The sequence below is a fragment of the Triticum urartu genome, chromosome 7A, assembly GCF_056163025.1.
Source record: "Triticum urartu cultivar PI428250 chromosome 7A, HENAU_Tu73, whole genome shotgun sequence".
NCBI classification, from domain to species: domain Eukaryota; kingdom Viridiplantae; phylum Streptophyta; class Magnoliopsida; order Poales; family Poaceae; genus Triticum; species Triticum urartu.
Window position 1 is genome coordinate 578,218,282 of NC_141879.1, and position 6,318 is coordinate 578,224,599.

General features: G+C 42.8%; 1 pseudogene; it reads right to left on the reverse strand.

The window, feature by feature from the left end:
- Positions 1-2,169: 2,169 nt before the first annotated feature.
- Positions 2,170-5,229, reverse strand: LOC125519082 (protein FAR1-RELATED SEQUENCE 5-like; annotated as a pseudogene).
- Between the last annotated feature and the right edge of the window lie 1,089 nt (positions 5,230-6,318).

Sequence of the window (6,318 nt, forward strand, 5' to 3'; positions counted from 1 at the left end):
TAAATTATTTTCAGGTTATCAATGTTATTCGTCGTATCTGTTGGGAGTTGTTCGTGACAATCGTCATATAATGCCGACCTGGCTGGTCAATTGGTTACTAGATTTTAGACCAGACACCGAGCCAGGAAAAAATGAGAACGAAGTTATGGCGAAGAAGAATGGACCCGTGAATAGATGCACCGATGAGTATTTTAAAAAAGGTAAGGTAACTTCGACTGGCTTAATGTATGCATTTACGGGTTTTAAATAATAAAACAATATGTGTTGATTACATTGTATATTTATTGTGATGCAAACTTATATTCCTCTCAATAAGGGAAATACCCACTGGGTTTCGGTCGTCATGCATCGCCCGAACGGGAAATACCCACTGGGTTTCGGTCGTCATGCATCGCCCGAACGAAGAGTTTCAGGTTCTTTATTCTTTGATGGGACACGAACTTGACAGTGAAGTTAAAGACAAAGTTGAGGAGCTGGTACGTGATAAATTTACATGGGCACATCGAAACTATCAGTTCATAATTTAACTATCTTAAATCCTGTGCATTTTATCAATCATATGAACAAAGAAAACAACTTGGATATGACATACGTGATGCGAATGCGAGCGGTGCTGTGAATTATCTGGATGTGTCTACCTGGCCTATTAAAACGTATAATATGCCACAACAGGAAGATGGGTGTGTATATACTTTCACATTATTTTAATATCTTATCTAAAATGCGAACTTATGAATCGTTGTTTGTATGGACCAGCAATTCATGTGGAATATTTGTCCTTCAATGCTTTTAATACAAGGACGGTGACAAATGGCCAAGCCGTTTTTCGCAGGTATGGTTTTATTTCAAATGCTTATATTTAATTGAATTCATTATGTGATACGATTTGCATTGGACTAATATGAAGTTCTAACAGGGTCAGTTAATAAACCGAGGGACATAATGATTGCGCAGCTTATTTTTTCAGAGAGAAATACGCTCAACAATGTGAAAGACAAAGTTACCTGGCTTGCAAAGAAGAAATAAATGCGGTAAAATTTATGTAACAGAAAATTTTGTACAAATAAATGATGCTTTCATTTATTTTGACTAGGATATTTTGTGATGAAGAAGACACTACTTGTTTGAATATTTAAGTTGAGAATGACATTTGGATTATTATTTTGTCTTCATGCCGTCGTCTATAATTTTCAATTACTCATATTCATACTTCTCTCGTCGTCTACTTGTGTTACTTAAACAGTCCAAGTTTATATAATGTTAAAAAATGCCTGCCCGGTGAATAGTTCTCCCGTTGTCTACTTGTTTGAATAAAACAGATGTTAAAAAATGCTTATGTCGTCGTCTACTTGTGTGACTTAAACAGACCATGTTTATATAATGTTAAGAAAATGCCCGCCCGGTGAATATTGCACGTCGCCACGTTGGCAAACGGGCCAACAGGGCAGCCATGACGGCACTGTCCCACAGGGCAGTGTCGGACGGCGGTAGCATAGCGAGTTAATCAGAGGAGTTCGATTGCCTCTGTGGTGCCTGGTATATAAGCAGGTCGTCGCGCGCTCCGTCGGGCGAGGTGGGACTAAACGTTCCATCGCCGCCGCTGTGTCGGGAGCAACGCGCGTGACCGCGTGGGCCGGCCCAATAGCACTTTACAGCTGGACAGACGACGGCCCAAGTACCTCGCGGGGCGACGGGAAATTTTTAGTCCCACCTCGCCCGACGGAGCGCGCGACGACCTGCTTATATACCCGGCGCCACAGAGGCAATGGAACTCCTCTGATTAACTCTTCATGCTACCGCCGTCCGACACTGCCCTGTGAGGCAGTGCCGTCGGTCCAGTCTGTGTAATGTCAGACTGGCCGACGCACTTGTCGGGCTGTTTTTTTAAAGGCTAAAAACGACGGTGTTATAAGCGACGGTGATAGTGCAGAAAAACAACAGTAAACAACGACGGCACTACAGTGCATAATGAACACATCAAAATAAACAGAGTAAAAATACTTCTTGCATGACATAGTCTGTCATCAACAAATACTTATGTGGGTATCTTAGCAAATAGTCTGACATCAACAAAGTCTGACATCAACAAAGTAAAATAAGTCTCATATATCATAATCTAACAATTAAAAAAGATCTCATAGATAGAAGCAATCCATCAAAAAATTGTCTTCAATCAAAGAGCGAAGCAATCTTCCATACTCCAGAATTCAAGCAAAGTTCCTACATACCAAAACAGTAAGATATGTGTTAATTCACAATAAACAAATAAATTTGGTTTGAACAATAAGATTTACATGAACATACGAAAATCGTACTTAGGATTTTGAGGGCACGTGGACTTATAATGACCAGTAAGACCGCACTGGCCACATTGATGTTTGCTTTTCTCATCAAAAACTTTAGGTCACCCATTTTTAGTGACATCAGGACCATCCTTACCGCGGCAACATTTTGTTTTGGTGCGCCTTTGGTGTTAACTTTTGCGGGATCACGAACCAAAACATGATCTTGATTAGGCTCAAATGCATCGTTGTTCACAAACTTTTTCTCCGCACCAGGCACATCCTCCTCAGTGTAATCATTATCTATTATGTGCCTTAGAGCCGCCTTCAACTTGTCGAATAAAAATGCTTTATGGCATGCTTTATGAGTTGCTTCGGCAGATAAGATAGTCAACTCGTTGTACCTAGCTTTGTCCCCTGCACCTGTCCATCCCCACGCAAACAGATTGCTAGTGTGCTTCATGGGAAGTCCACCCCTTGCAACTTGGCTCAACCTCCGCAATACTAAACACTTAGGTATCTCACGTAAGTGTAGCTGAATCAGAACATGAAGAATATGTTTGCAAGGAAGTCCTTTGTGATCCATACTTCTGCAACTGCACTTCACGGTTTCTTCGGAGTTACCTGGGGTGTAGTCCACAGTGAATCTGATATCCCTATTTTCCTTCCATATCAGTATGAATCTGTGAGTGTCTGCTCCTCTCAGTCTCTCAAGGACCTCAAGCTCCCATGCCTTCTTCATATCTTCCTGTAGGATATAAAAGTTTGCCGCAATGAACTCACGGGCAGCTGATTTCTCAATATCTTTACACTCGTCCAATACTGGTACTGGGACTGTCTGTGAGTTTGTGTAATCGTCATGCGCCTCGTTCTCACGAGGACGAACTATGCAGTTCTCATAGTGCACAATCATATCAACAATAGTCATACCGGAGTCTAGATGCAAGTGAAGGCATGAATTCAGACTCTCACTTCGCTGGTTACTTCGCATACCTAGGAAAAACCCACCAGACAGATATGATGCAGCCCAAAGCCTTTTCTTCTTGTACATCCTACGTAACCATGTCTTTATTTTCTCCAATTGCCATTTGGCGGTAAACGCTGCCCATCTCTCCTCAAATACTTTTTTTTGAAGTGTCATAATAAAGTAGAGACATGAACTCCTTTAGAGACTTATGATGAAGGTGTTTCTGCATGTTCTTCTCAATATGCCACGAGCAAAGACGATGCCAAACCTCTGAAAGTACCTTTCTGATGGCCTTAATCATAGCTGCATCTCCATCAGTAACTACTGACCTGGGCCACTTCTGACAGTGAGCCCTCAAAAACGTCTGAAGCAGTCAGACATATTTATCTTCCGTCTCGTCAGACACAAGAGCACAACAGAATACCGTGGTGCAACGGTGGTTGTTCAGAGCGACAAAAGGTATAAATGGCATGCCATACCTATTCATCATGTATGTGCTGTCGAAGATGGTCACATCATCATAGTCAACATAGTCTCGACGTGATTGAGAATCACACCAGAATAGGTTTTTCAGCCTTCCTTCATCATCGACGGTGTGCTCAAAGAAGAAATCTGGATCCCTCTCTCTTCTGGTCATCATGATCCCAATGGCAGTGTCTGCATCACCTTGTGCAAGCAACTTCACTTTTTCTCTATAACAAATGTTATAAAGCTTCTTCCTCCCAAAACCAGCCTTTGCATATGACCCGTACCTACTGACGACATTATCATAAATCATATGTTTCTTGATTCCAGCACCTTCCATAGTTAAGATCTCAGCTTTCTGATATTCTTTTATCTGATTATGCGACCGAAGAAATGTGACTTCATCCGGTCTAGCTAGAACGTCACTGTGATCATCACTGAAACTGCTGACATACCAAACGTCACGCTCTTTATCAAGTTTCGAAGTTATATGCACATTGCAGAAGCAACGAGTCTCCCCTCTGAGCCTGCGGGTCCTACCTTCCATTGTACAAAGTTTTGCCTGTCGTTTCCGAGCTCTCGCACACAAATACTGTCTCAAGCGCATAGTTCGCTCAGGACCTTTCAAATATTTCAGCGAGTCCTTTCTTACGCTGAAACCACGCTCGTAAGCATACTGGTTATAGAAAATGTAAGCCTCTCCTAGTGACTTGAACATCTTCCTCATGACCTTCCAATGCATGTCCAATTATTCTTGCTGATATTCATCAAATCCGATGTCAAAATTAAACAGATCATCACCAACATGCTCATCCTTCCCGCTTGGACCATCTACATCTCCCTGTAAATTAATGCATGAAACCATGTATGCCACTCAGTTATTATTTTAATATGTAATGTATGTAAGTTTCAAAACTTACTTTGCTGGAGCTGTCATCATGACATGCATCAACGTGTGATTTGTCACTTTCATCGTCCACAATATTCCTCACAAAGTCCCCGTCCTCGTCCATCTGCGCACATTTCAAAAAAATACATGTAAGCGCTCATATGGTTATTTTGTCATTTCTTCTCCTATTTTATTAAAACATACCCGGAGTGCACTTTCAGCAAATGAATCATCTATATCCATATCATCATCATCGCCATGTCGCTGCATGATGCAAAAAACATGCAATTGTCCATGCGGTTTATCAAATTTATTGTTTTTATCAACATTAATCACACTTACATTGCCACTATAAGATTCATCCAAACTCATGTAGTTCTCCTCAGTAGGTTCATCCATATTCAGTGACGAGGTTCTGTTGTCCTTGCCGTAATCATCGCCATCATAATCGCCCTCCTCCTCTAACTATACATGCTTAAAAAAAATTCTAAGATCAATGAACACCGTGTAACATCATCCCTAAAATAATTTCATCAAGCACAACGACGTCGCAAACCAACCTCTTGCACGGCGGCGAGGATGTCAGTTGGATCCATTTTGTCCGATGAGGAATGCGCTGACGACATGACGTTGCTGGCCGGCCGAGGCAGGTGTCGACGGCGTGAGGACGATGGCCGGTTGTAGCAAGCGGAGTCCGCGAAGGAAGGCGGCGACGAAGATCACGGGTGGGCGGCCATCTGGGCGACGGGAAAGGAACGTGGCGGCAGCGGCAACGGCGCCGGGGCACACGTGGCGGCCTGTTTGGGCGGCGACGGTGACTTCGTGGAGATGGCATGGATGCGTTTAGGGTTCAGGGTTATGACGGCAGGCGTCGGCGGCTCCCGTAACGTTTTTTCAATAACTATCGACGCCAACGTGGAGACGTGCGGGCGTACGGCGACGAGTGCGGGTACGCGGGCTAGGGGCGCGACATACAGCGACGGGTGCGGCATACGCGGGCGGGCGTACGACGTCGGGGTGGGTATTCCTATACCTAATGTGAAATGACCATACTACCCATTATACATTTTAGGGGGGTGTACCGAAGCACTCCCCTTTTCTCTTTAGCGCTTATTCTCTGCTAGATATTGTATATGGATCACAGGTGAGGCGATGCATGGGTGTTCCCGTGAGGCGTGTCTACGCTTGTTTGTCACCCTGGTGCACAAGTGATGATCTGCGTGTAGTGCCACGACACCAGCAATAACTCCATGAGGGTGTTTCCATCGAAATAGTTTCTCTAACGAACCTCGGAGCTACCGGTGAAGAATCGACCGTTCACTTGCTTCCTCTGAGATTCGTGCCAACTTTTTGTGCATAAAGTAAAAAAAATTTCTATGCAATACGAACAGTGGAGAAAGAAATGCAGTTGTGCATATCAGAATTGTGGCAGCTTTAGCTATGGGAGAGAGTGAGTGAGTGAGAAGAAAAGGACGGCGCATGCGTTCTCTCTTCCCCAACAAAATAGTTGCATTTTATTTCCTCGTCATATTGTGAATGGTTAATAACTTATGACCAAATTTCCATTTGTATTTTTTTTTGTACATTTGAATATAGAATGATAAGACCTTTAAAACAAGACCGATTTTGGATACATTTTGGATAGTTTGAATTTACTGTTTCAATCAGTTTCACATTAAAAAAAATTCCCTCATTTAAAAATTGGATTTCACTTG